We start from the raw sequence: 13,116 nt of genomic DNA on the forward strand, positions 1-13,116 counted from the left end.
TAGTACATAATATACTGATTTAGGGATGCATATTCATAAAGACACGGAGATTGTTATAAGGGAATTGAGTCCAAGTAGATAATCCATAGTAAAACTAGTTAGTGGATGCTCAGATGTAAACTGTTTTGAAATTGAAACTAAATAGGGAACAAAGACAAGGAAAGCCAGAGTGACATTTCATAGAGGGTGTAAGTCCGGAGAAAGGAAATCCCAGGGCAAAATACCTCTAAAAACCAAAATTAGTCAAAGGGAGAAATAAAGTTTAAATTCCGCTTATTGCTCACAAACTGCAGTCCCAGGCCATCTTTCTTCTCTTCCTAAAGCAGCCACAACACCAGCCCTCCCCCTCACCTCTCAGGTACAGATAAGCCCTCTATTGCCCAGGTAATTACCCATTGATATGGAGATGAACTTCTTCACCCCTGAGGAAAGACGCGAATGCACTAAAGCCCACTTTTTTACACCTCTGAACACCTGTTGATACGCAGATGTACCAAAACCAGGTGAGAAATTCTGGAAATGTTCCAATTTCACGCACAGTCCACCCCTCCAGAAATCTCGCCTTACAATTTACTCGATTCCCCTCTTCCAATGAATCTAGTAACATGCAATAGCAACAGCAATAAAATCTTGATAATCCTCAAGCCAGAGGATTCAGCCTATGCAGATTAAGTACTTTACAGCACAATCTCTTACTAAGCACAAAATACATTTCTACACTTGTTTACTCATTCCTAACAATCATGCTAGATTGCTCACAAAACTTTTACAAACATTAGACAAAGTCAAGTCTCTCTTTAAACATTATTTTCTTGACAACAGCAACACAATCATAATTCTCAAGGCAAAGGATTCAGCTAGGTTACTTTACAGCACAATCTCTCACTAAGCACAAAAATACGTTTCTACACTTGTTTACTCATTCCTAACAATCATGCTAGATTGCTCACAAAACTTTTACAAACATTAGACAAAGTCAAGCCTCTCTTTAAACATTATTTTCTTGACAACAGCAACACAATCATAATTCTCAAGCCAGAGGATTCAGCTAGGTTCAAAGTCCCATGCAGAGTAAGTCCAAAGCTCATCCATTCCTGCCATCATGCAGCAGCTGCTGCCAGGGGGTGCATCCAGGACACCAAGACCATAGAAGCAAATAACCGTGATTGTCTGGGGCCAATTTGCTGTTATTACAGGAATACACAGAAGGCCAGCTTCCAGGCCTTTTCCCCAAGGTACCAGAAGAGCCAGCCATAGCTGATCCATGTGTTGAAATGTCCAGGGCCACATCCATTTTACTCCTAATTGCTGCACCCATCCTTGCAACACATGTCCAATAAAGTGGGCACCTCGATTGCTCTCAGTAACCAGCAACCGACCATAAGCTGCAGAGAAATGCTCTAGGCCCCTCTTGGTGGTTTGTTGATCTGCACAACCCCTTCCGGGCTCAGCTGACTTCTTCAAAGGTGAAAGACAAGCCACACTGATGGGCCCACATTGTCTTTTGAGGTGTCTGTGCCATGCCACTCTGTAGCCTTTGGGTCCAGTCTTGCACCCACCCCGCGATGGGATAGGAGGTTATTACCTTGGTAATAGCTGTTCTGGTGATGGGCTCTGTAGCCAGCAAGGCGTGGTACACAGCAACCAGTTGCTTCTCTATCATGGTGACCCGGACCTCTGCTCCTTTCCATGGTTGTAGCCAGGCTCTGGCTGGCAGCAAGAGCAGCAGCAGTGGCAGAAGCAGTAGCCTTAGGCTCAGGCCACTGGCCAGAGTCAGCATGACCAGCAGCAGTGGTGTCGTCTCCACAACCACATGAGTGTAGACACATGTCCCTCGGTGTGAGTGCTGCTTCTCCCCATCATTTCTAGGAGTGGCCCTCCAAAAGGTCACACCCATTATGACAGGTTTCGGGTTCACAGGAATCCTGCCAACTATGCCAGTTGTAAGTCTGGGGAAAGGAAATCCCAGGGCAAAATACCTCTAAAAACCAAAATCAGTCAAAGGGAGAAAGAAAGTTTAAAACCCGTTTATTGCTCACAAACTGTAGTCCCAGGCCATCTTTCTTCTCTTCCTCAAGAAACCACAACACGAGCCTTCCCCCTCACCTCTCAGGTACAGATAAGCCCTCTGTTGGCCAGGTAATCACCCATTGATATGGAGATGAACTTCTCCACCCCTGAGGAAAGATGCAAATGCACTAAAGCCATACCTCTCTCCACCTCTGACGCCTGTTGATATGCAGATGTACCAAAGCCAGGTGAGATATTCTGGAAATATTACAATTTTACCCACAAAGGGGATCTCAGCATCTTCATCAGTCATTTTAAGTCTCATAAGGACCTTAAAATACTGCTGAGAGACAAGAGAGATCTTTTAATGATGCAGGCCCTCCACACAGATGAAATCAGATGACCCCTAGAGCTGCCCCAAAGGGACTTGGCATCCTTCAATTCCACTAGGCCTTTCTCTTCTGCTAGGGATACAGGCATGTGTGTGCTGATGCCAATGACAATGTGTTCGTCAAGAAGAGGGAACAAATGATGACTTAAAAGTTGGATATGGAATGTATGGAGTGTGTATAGTTTATCTTTTTCAAGGAAAGCTATTTTAATTGAGAAATAAGCTGTGAAATGACTATCTGATTGCTTGGTTCTCAGCCATTACTGCACAATAAAATCACCTGGAATGATCAGTTTTTAAAATGCTCCTATATGAGCCCTAGTATTATAGATTCTGATTCATTCAGTCTTGGGTGGAGCCTGAGATTTGATACATAAATTATCTCCCTAGGTGTTTTTAATGTGCTGCCATAAATGGCAATCATGACTCACTTTTTGATGAACTATTAAAACCATGATATCACTACAGTTTGCATGGGAAATGTACAAGGTTTTGTTTTGTCTTCCTGATTGTTTTAAAATGTTTCCCCCTCTCCTGCATCAACTATGTATCAAGCTGGCTTACCCTAAATGTGTTGAAATTGTTATCAGGCTCAACAGGGAGGAAGGAATGATTAGGAATGTAAAAAATGGCTTACAGATGGAGAAGTTGGCTGTTGATCCGCTCCTTTGCTTTTGTGAAGAATGTTGAATCAAGGCAAGTGTTTGTTACTTGGGTTTAAGAGAGACACATTCCATCTACTTATGAGTTAATGGTCTTATGGGGACCATAGATGGGTTCTTACTTGGAAGATCAAGAGTTTTTGCCAAAATTGGAACTCAGATGAAGTGGTAGTTCTGAGGTAAGCTGGCCAAAGAATTTTTAAAAATTGAAAATTTTTGGAAAAATGTCAGAGTGTCTTCAACTATTATGAGTGTTCTTTTGACATGGTAAGAGACTATACTAACCACCATGAAGACACCATTATGATACTAAGGGTCTGGCACATGTTGTTTTGATGATTACTGACAGATTATAGGATTTTTTGTTCACTAATAGCATTTGACCTAAGCAGATACATTGTACAGGAACTTGCAGTTGCCAATATTTTTGTAGTGTTTCAAAACTCCTGAAAACGACACAGAAAAGGAGTAATACAGGACTTAAGGGAAGAAAAGGAGAAATGCAGGACTTAAGGGAAGCCATTCTTGGTGCGAAGGGAGCATTTACACAAGTATGTGTAGCATGTGTGACTTTTTGGAAAATAAATCTTTTTGCCATTGATGGAGGAAATCTCAGGGTGCAGTGAATAGGGATTGAACTTAACATTGGATGTTATTTTACCCGATGAGAATCTGTTTCTAAGTAATTCAAATCTCAGAAATAAAAGTCTTTGGGTGTGTATATTTATCGTATGTTTTACAAATAATTTTTGCACTTTTTTTTTTACTTTGAAATTATTTTTATTTGTTAAGTACACACATGGATGACAATAAATTACTAATGAACTACTGAAATCTCATCTTTAATAAGCTTTAAATTTGGTTTTGGTACTTTTTGCTACATACAAGTGTTTAGGTCATCAAAATCTCCAATAAGTCTAGAAAAGCTGTAAAAGCTTTGGACACTCCCAGTCATCCATTTTTTTTCCCTCAAGTGCCTTGTGAATTCATTTTTAAATACTTATTTTTTATTAAGAGGCATACAGAAATTTAATGTATGTTTCCACTGATATTACAATATTTCACAGAATAAATCTATGTCAATTTGTTACTAGCTTCCATATGACCCGTTAAGGTATAAGTTTCTTTTTTAAGAACAGAGTTTTTAATCACAATTTCATGTTTAATATTTTCTACTAGTAATCTCACATTTTAGTACTCTGTCTCATGATTGTGTGGTTATTTTAGTACTTAATTTTAAATTTAAATTCGAGTCACATGGAAGATGTAAATTGAGAACTACTAACATAATCATTAATTGACTGATCTAATATCAAGGTATTTTCTATTTATTTTCTTGACTAATCAAATATATTTTAGATTCCTTATCAGTTTTGTATCTTGTTAGACTTTTTCATTTATTATATTTCTGGATTTATTACATACAGTGATATTGCTTCCATCATATTTTTTAGTTTGTCATTTCTAGAAATAGAAGTAAAATTTATATTTACTTGTACCCATTTATCTTGCTGTTCATCTTATTGGTTCTAGTTATACACCATTCCTTTTTTATTGGAATTAAGTTGATATACAATATTATATTGGTTTCAGATGTACAACACAGTGACATGATAATTATACATTACTAGATGCTTGCCATGATAATTACAGTTAGCCCATTGCCATACCAAGATATTACAGAATTATTATTGGTTCTATTCTCTGTGTGGTACTTCCATTCCTATAATTAACTTTTTTTACATTTTCAGTTTGTACCTCTTTATCTCCTTCCCCTGTTTCATCCATCCTCTCACCCACCTCCCTATGGTAACCAATAGTCTGTTGTCTCTATTTGTGGGTCTGTTTGTTTATCTTGTGTTGTTCTTAGGTTCCACATTTAAGTGAAATCTTATGGTACTTGTCTTCCTCTGCCTGGCTTATTTCACTCAGCATGATGCCCTCAAGGTCCATCCATGTTTTCACAAATGGCAAGATTTCTTTTCTTTTTTATGTCTGAGTAATATTCCGTTGTGTATATGTACATATTCTTTATTCATTTATCTATCAATGGTTGCTTCCATTATCTTTGCTATTATAAATACTGCTGCCATGAACATAGGTGTGTGTTTATCTTTTTGAAGTAGTGATTTTGTTTTCTTTGGGTAATTTCCCCGAAGTGGAATTGCTGGGTCATATAGTATCTTATACTTTGTTGTTCTATGGTCTCCTACTCTTCTGCAATGCTTTTAAAGCTATTTACAGGTATACGGAAAATCAGAGGCTGTCAATAATGTGGCTTCCTTTTTTCCTGATATTTAGCTTCTGATTTATCTTTTGCCACCTTGCATTGACTTTTGCTTCCAGTAAGTAATAAACAATAGTGGTGCTAGTGAGCAGTTTTACTGAACCAAATTTTACATGTGAATGTGTGTGTGAGAGAGATTGTATAGAAAAAGAGAAGTAGGACTTATGTTGAATATTATCAAATGTGTTTTCCTTTTCTTTTTTTTTAACAACATAAGCACCCATTGAGGAAACATGTCCTCTTTTGTGCCAGTATATATCTCCATAGTTTAGAAGATGCTGAGGGTCAAGAATGATAATCTAAACTTCCATAGAACAGAAACTTATGCAAAATAGATACTCATGATTTGGGAGCACAATTCAATTCCCATCATGTCACAAATAGAAAAGACTTCTTTGGAGGCAGCCTTGAATGAGCAGCTTTTGCAAAAGGAAAAAAAAAAAAAAAAAGATCCCTTTAGAAAAAAATTACAGATTCCAGGGGCCTAAGGGATCTGCAATGATAACTGCAATCCAGGAGGGAAAAAACCCACACTATAATACCGGCAAGCTCTTAAAATTCAGTTTTGAAATTTGATATAGATGTTTTTCACATTCTTTTGAAGCATTTCAAGTTGCCACAGGCTATCAGGAATCACCTCACACCAAGCTGTTTATACACCGCAATGCTATTTACAAGTTTGGAACAGGACACGGAAAGTATGCACTGTTAAATTGCATCTGTACGATCACTGTAGACCAACACAGTATAATTATACACACTGAAAACTGACCCATGGTTGAAAGAATGCTGGCCATTTATAATAGCAACAGAGTTATCATTAGAGTGAATATCCTTTGCTTACTGTCACAATCATGACCACAGATGGCACACAAGAGCGTTAATTCAAAGAGACAGCACAGTGGTGCCCCTTCGGGTTTTCCCAGCTTCCTCAGGTGTTCCTTCAAGCCGTCTATAATCTTTTAACGACACAACCTTAACGTGAGTTTTCCAAATCTACCGTAGCTCTAGCCGACAGTAACAAATCGGTGCATACCTCGTTACGGGGCTGCAAATGTAACATAAGAATTCCAGAATATGAACAGTTGTTTGAAGCGTATAAATTGCTGCCTACAGAAATAACTCACATTACATTCCTTTTGGCTGAATTTTTGCAATTTATGTGATTAACTCTTACTGAAATATCTCTTTCTAGAAGCAAAATAAAGGAGGGTGAGGAAGGAACAAGAAAGAGTAGAGTCACCTTTTAACTTTGAATTTAAGCAATTTGGCTGTAACTCAAGTGCATTGCAATAAAGATCTAAACTGAGCAAATTTCATACCCCTTGTTTGCATGGACTTTCAAGGTCCTGGGAGTGGCCCTAGCAGTGTGTGACACAGCCATGAGCTTTTTATAAATTTATAGTCGTGCCTGACTACTTGCTTTGATGCTTCCCCTCCTGCCCACTGCTGTTGGATGGACCACAGGTATTGAAATCCCACAAAGTCGAGGCTGATTTGTAAGGCACGCCACATTGGCGTTTCATGGGGCACGTTACACAGTTCACAGTCACCGCTAGCACTGTTAGAATACTTAGGTTCTTGCTGGCCTTCCCAGTGTGTAAAGGCTCCCGTGAACATGCCTGTACACCATGTGACAACTCACTTTGCATAGGGACATGTAGGCGCTGGCCCAGAGGATGCGCTGAAACGGAACGTGCCCTGCAGCCCTGGCGCCAGGTGTGTAAGTCAGGTTGGGAGCCCTGCGCCTTGGATGAAGTCCGCCGGCAGCCTGTACAAAACGCCTCCTGTTATCAGTGACTTAAAGATGTAGTGGTAGATTCTTTTCTCAACAACACCTAGTCAAAATGGAAGTTCACTCCTCTTAGAAATATATTTCAATGTAGGGTACATACAAGAATGTGCTAGACATTTTGAGAAACCTTTTTTGATGGAAATAGTGCAAAACAAGATTAACTGGAATTCCTGTTCAGGTATTACAAAACCTACAATTCACATAAAAATGGCCCACATGTGAAAAAAAACCCCTAAGCTCTTAAATTGGCAATCCTAAAGTCATACATGACACTTCCAATACAAAAGTGTGAAGATGAAAGAAAATTTTCTAAACTAGCAATAACACAATTGTGATCATATATGATGACACATGATAGTTATCATACGGAAAGTTTATAAAAGAGTATTGAGCTGAACGATTAGGGGGGAAAAGTATGGAGAGGCCAGGCAGTGATTAATGAAACTCTTGTAATTCTCTTCTGGATTTAGTGATGTTTTGGTCTATGTGGAAGCTTTTACAAATGTATTTGTTATTCCTTTTCTCTTTGTAAATACATTTTCTCATTTTTAATTTAACCCTGTGATTGTCATTTTGTATTCTTTTCCTTGAGGAAAACATCTAAGAATATATCAGCTTTAGTCTTGCACAAATCCCGAGTCCACCCCATCATATTAGCACTGATATTGTTATTGCTATTTCATCATCAGAAAATGCCCCTGATGATGAGGATTGGGAGTTTGGAGCTCTGGGTCTCAAAACCATTTTCTGCTAGAAAAATAAGTGCTTCTATAAGGAAGTTAAAATTTTCAAATTAAAACAGCATGTTAAATAACTGATTCCTCTCTCTGGAATGATTTTATTTTAACTGTTCAGCTGGGGCCAACTGAGATAAAAGGGGAAGATGGCAAGAACCCCAGTCAAATGTTATGAGGGATTTATTCTTCCAGGCTCCAAATCGTAGAAAATGACGTGGCTGTATTATTTTTCTTTACTTACGAGTCAAGTCTTGCAGCCAGGGTCCCTGCATCTTCTGAGCTGAGGGAGGGAGGGATCAGCACTACTAGGCATGAAATGCCAAGGCTCCAGTGTTCCACAGCTTTAGTTAGACCCGGAGAAATGAAAAGAAGTTGCCAGAAAGGTGAAGTGAGTGAGCCAAGACCTGGTGAAAAATATGCATTCTCTTGTCTCAAGTCCCATGCTATGTGGAAAGGGAGTCCCAGATATGTGAAAGGAGGGACTCCTCCAGAGGAGGAATGGGCAACATTAGCTGGGAGAATTTCCCCAAACCAAGCTGCTCAAATGGGAAGGCAGGTGAGCCTGGATCCGAAAGGCTGTATAGTAGGAAGCAACCAAAGGCTCATGAGACCCCCTACCTGCAAGGCCACAAACCTTCTAGAAAGGGACAGAGAAATGCTCTCTGGTTGGGAAAATCCAGAATTTCTGCAAGTTCAGACAGTGGCAACTTGCCTGTTTTAGTCTTAGTACATAATTAGCACAGTCACAGAACATCCCAGGAAAAATGGATCCCCTCATGTTTATAGCCCTGAGAAATTTGGCAAGCAAAGCAAGCTCAGAACTGAAGGTGGCAGGGGTCGAACCACATATAACATACCATGGAGAGTTACCCCACTCAGATGCAAGTGGTAAGCCTACACCCCCGCAACTTGTTTCATTTTGGAGAAACCGTTTCTCCCAAAGGGGCCATGTCCATAAAGATTAATGAAAAAATTGATGTGTTCTTTTTAGTGTGCTTTTTTGGAGAACTTCCTTTACTAAAGTTCAAATAACCACTTCAGAAAATAAAACAGTGGGTGATATACAATAACATCCCTTCCTTTTTACTAATAATGAGGGAATATATGCAAACCATACACAAAATCTGTGCTATCAGGAGGGTATGAATAACAAATTATCACATAGAACTATATGAAATTGTCAACACTCAATTATTTCTGACTTACAAAAAATGCCAATTTCTTATGGTTTGACTCAATAAAAACTTACAGTATTTGCTTCAAGATGATAAGCTAAATGCACTCTGTAACTTCTCCATTCCTAGCTAATCTATGACAATGGTAAATATAAAAATACACATAGACATCCTCTCATGCATTTGTTCATGAAGAGTCAAACTAGCAAATGAGAAGTAGAATTTGGCAAGTGAAAGATAATACAGGAAAAGGAAGTAATGACTAAGAACTGTGGTTGACTACAGCCACTAAGAGGAAGCACAGCCGCAAAGTGTTTAATTCATAGAGGAGATGGGTGCAGAAATCTAAAGAATCCCCAGGGTCATGTAACAAGGTCACTCTGCCTTGATCCACAAAGAAGCAGTAAAGGTTCTACTTGCAACTAGAATGGAGGAAGAAACCCATGTTGGGAGGATAGGACCTTGTCCCTCGGGTATGGTGAACACTGCAAATAACCAGAGCGCTCACATGCCAAAAAGCTCACACTCCGGCATCTCATCTGTGGTGCTCTCACAGTATCACACCTCAATTGAGGATGTTAAAAAAAATAATAACAGCTGCTCTCTAACATTCCCGCAGGTTGTACAAAAGTGCTAGCAGAGTTAATCTAAGTATAAACATGAAGATGTGGTCAAGAACAGACAGATATTTTGGCAAAGCCAAAAATGGCAAGTAGGGACATGAAGCTCAAAGAGCAGGAGAGCCCAAAACACTAAAAAATTCAATAGAACTGACAAAATAGGACACTAGGTTAAGAAGAGTGAATATCTTGAGAAACATAAGTGAGAATATCACATTCAAGAAACAAGATAAGGCTGCCAATCAAAGATAATGTCGGTATTGTACATCAATATTTACACTTAGACAAGCATCGCTGAAAATGTATGTTAGTGACCGTTATTTTTTAACAGCCTCAACTGAAGTGTGTTTTTTAAAGCTTAATAGATGGTTTGAATATGTGGATAAGAATAAAAAAATTATCAGCTGGAAGATGAAGTTGAGTAATTTTCCCAGAATGCAATATAAAAATGATAAGAAAAGGTAAAAAGAAAAATGAGAGTCAGATAAAGCATACCTGCAAGGCCTAGCATCTGTCTCCTTCCAGAGTTAATGAAGAGAAATAGAGAAGGATAGATATTTAAAAAAAGAATCATAGATAAGAAATCCAAAGAGCTAAGACCTGGGTACTTAGACCGAGTCAACTGAAGGTCACGCAAGATAGAAAAATAAAAACAAGCAGCACCATGACAAATGCCAGATCTTCCAGGATAAAGGATAAGGAATGAAAAACAATCCAGGAGTTTCCAAGGTGAAAAAAATAGTTACCCAGAATGAAACGATAGCCACACTGATATCACACTTTTTATCAGCAACACTATATATTCAAGATGACAACAGCATGATATATTCAAAGACTTGAGGATAAAATGTTGTTTTAAAAAAACCTTATCCAGAATTCTATACCCAACCATTTTTTGCCAACTCAAGTCTGCGGGGTGAAAAAAGCAATCCACCAAGAAGTTATAAGAATTTTCAGAGAACTGGAAAGACATCTCACTGCTCAGAATACAAATCAAAATAGCCTACACATCTGAAGTTTTGAAAGAAGACAACATCTGGTATTTGAAAATACATTTTTTCTAAAAAATCCTGTAGATGGCATAAATACCCCTATGTACCAGGTATTGACTAGCATTAGAAATCATGAGAAGGATGCTGTAGCTCTCCAGACAGAAGGAGAACATAGAGGGAGTATTCTCAGATGCTGCCAAAAAGTTGCAATAGGTCTCGACTTGGAAACAGGCCCCAGCTTTGGTAAACAGAAATGACAGTTTTGATCTGTTTGTATTTGATGACTTCAGAGATTTTATAGGAATTGAACTAAGAGTTACTGGTGTTCCTAATATATGTATATATCTTAAACAAAATTGTTTTTAATCACACATATGTTTTAAAGAAACAGAATTATGAATATAACATAATCCCATTAAACAAATGAAAATTAATCACTGCAGGCTCACAAATAACTTCTAATTAAGTAATTTAGCTGACATGGGGGAAGAAACCTTGCTTGTCCCAAAGAGACTATCTAGATTCACAATGGTTTCTTACCTGAGAGATTATAAATCAGATCACATAATTTTAGCTGGCCTCACCCACTAGTGATTCCTCAGTCACATAGCTCTGGTCACTACCCATCACCTAAATATTCCAAAACTTTTTCGTTATTCCGCTAATTCTAGCTCTCTCTCATACCATGCTGTCTCTCTATCCTAAGAAGTGTTTATCAATAGACAGCAGAGTAATGGTCCTCACAAGGGACTTCATCTTCCATGTGTTCATGAAAAGGCACACACACACTCACGCATCACTGCATCACTTCTGTGTCAGTTAGGGTGTTGGAGATGCACAAAGATTTCCGCATGAAAAGCTTTATTTCTTCTATAGCAAGAAGTCTAGACATAGACTCTCCTTGGATTGGTTAAACATTTAATGATATCATCGGGGCTGGTGCTCTTTCTATCTGTCCCCTGTTCCATCCAATCTGTAAGCAGCTCCCCCAAACCCCCGTGGTCACAAGTAGCTTCTCCAGATATGGCCTCTTCGTACAGCCCAGTGTCTGCGTATGCTTCCCCTTCCAGGAATGAAGAAAATGTTCTGAAGAGAACCTCAAGAGATGCCCCTTTACATCTCATTGTCTGAGGCTACATATGGTATATGAGAATGCCTCAATCAGCGGGATTTGTTTAAATACACTAAATAATATTGATCCCCTGGTGACAGGTTGGACCCCTGTGGCACATGATCACATAGCACTTAAACACCACCGGGGCATGGAAGAAGAGAAACAGGCTTGCGGGCACAGATGGAAACCTTTTTCACATTCAGGTCTCATGTCATACAGTGGCACATGAAGGAGGCCTCCCCTGGCCACCCACAGGCAACCCATGCACCACCCCAACCCTCTGGACATCAGGCTTTTATTCCTCATCCTGACTTTTTTACTCCAAGAATATATTCTCTTTCAAACATCTTTTAATGTCTCTCTACCTTCTTCCTTTCCCTGCTATGACATAAGCCCCTTTACAGCAGAAATGCCACCTATCTGTTCTTCACCATTTCCTCAGTGCCTGGAAGAGTTGCTCACACACACTAGATGTAATTATTTAAGAAATCATGGATGGATATAAATATTCATAGAGGCATCCTGATCTCTACTCCTTCCTTCCTCTCTTTATCCTTTCCTTTCTTTCTTTTCTTTTTTTTCAAGATAGAGGAGGTTAATTAAGAAGGATATTTCTGACATCTATTCATGAGTCTGACATGGGATAAAGATTATTATGAATTTTATTAAACACCAGAGTACATTAGAACTGGGAGGCAGTGGTTGGCTATAGCAATAATATCAGTTAGAAAGACTAGGTTGGCTCCATCATAGCTAAAGAAATAGGAAGATCGAACCCTCAGCTAAAGAAATGGTGCATTTGGAAATGATAGGGGTCTGGGTTTTAGTAGAAAAAGCACTTTCTGGATGTAGTTGCTTCTGTCTTTGACACTTACTAGCTAGGCTACATTAGGAAAATTGTAAGTTTCCTGTAAATTTTAGTAATGTCATCTCTAAACTATGGTTGCAGGATTTGCAGAATCTACTGGGATGAGTGCATGAGTGGAGGTCAAAGTCTCAGCTGAAATACTGACTCTGGCAAAAGGTAGCTTTTTTTTAACCTTACACCATTTTTTTGATGTCTCTAAACTTTGGCTTCTTTCATAGATAATTAGAACTCCAAATAATACAATGGGTTTTGTCCTAGCCAATTGCAAATGTTTGGTCATGTGGATCCAGTTTTCCCCAATTTTAAGAAGTTGGTAACTAATTGATAACACACACACACACACACACACACACACACACACACACACACACACTTGCAGTGTATCAATGGGGAAAATACAAAACTTCTCTGAGATTTTTCTAGTTCACACATAGTTGCAAAGATGCTTGGGACACCATTTATTAG

General features: G+C 38.9%; 1 long non-coding RNA gene across 1 annotated transcript in view; it reads left to right on the plus strand.

The window, feature by feature from the left end:
• LOC118973244 (uncharacterized) overlaps positions 1-13,116 on the plus strand; it is a 30,189-nt gene that overhangs the window by 13,213 nt on the left and 3,860 nt on the right. The window contains exon 2 of the long non-coding RNA XR_005062485.2: positions 12,733-12,807. This is a non-coding gene — a long non-coding RNA (uncharacterized lncRNA). The remainder of the gene's footprint in view (positions 1-12,732; positions 12,808-13,116) is intronic.

Source organism: Manis javanica, chromosome 1 (genome assembly GCF_040802235.1).
Source record: "Manis javanica isolate MJ-LG chromosome 1, MJ_LKY, whole genome shotgun sequence".
NCBI classification, from domain to species: Eukaryota; Metazoa; Chordata; class Mammalia; order Pholidota; family Manidae; genus Manis; species Manis javanica.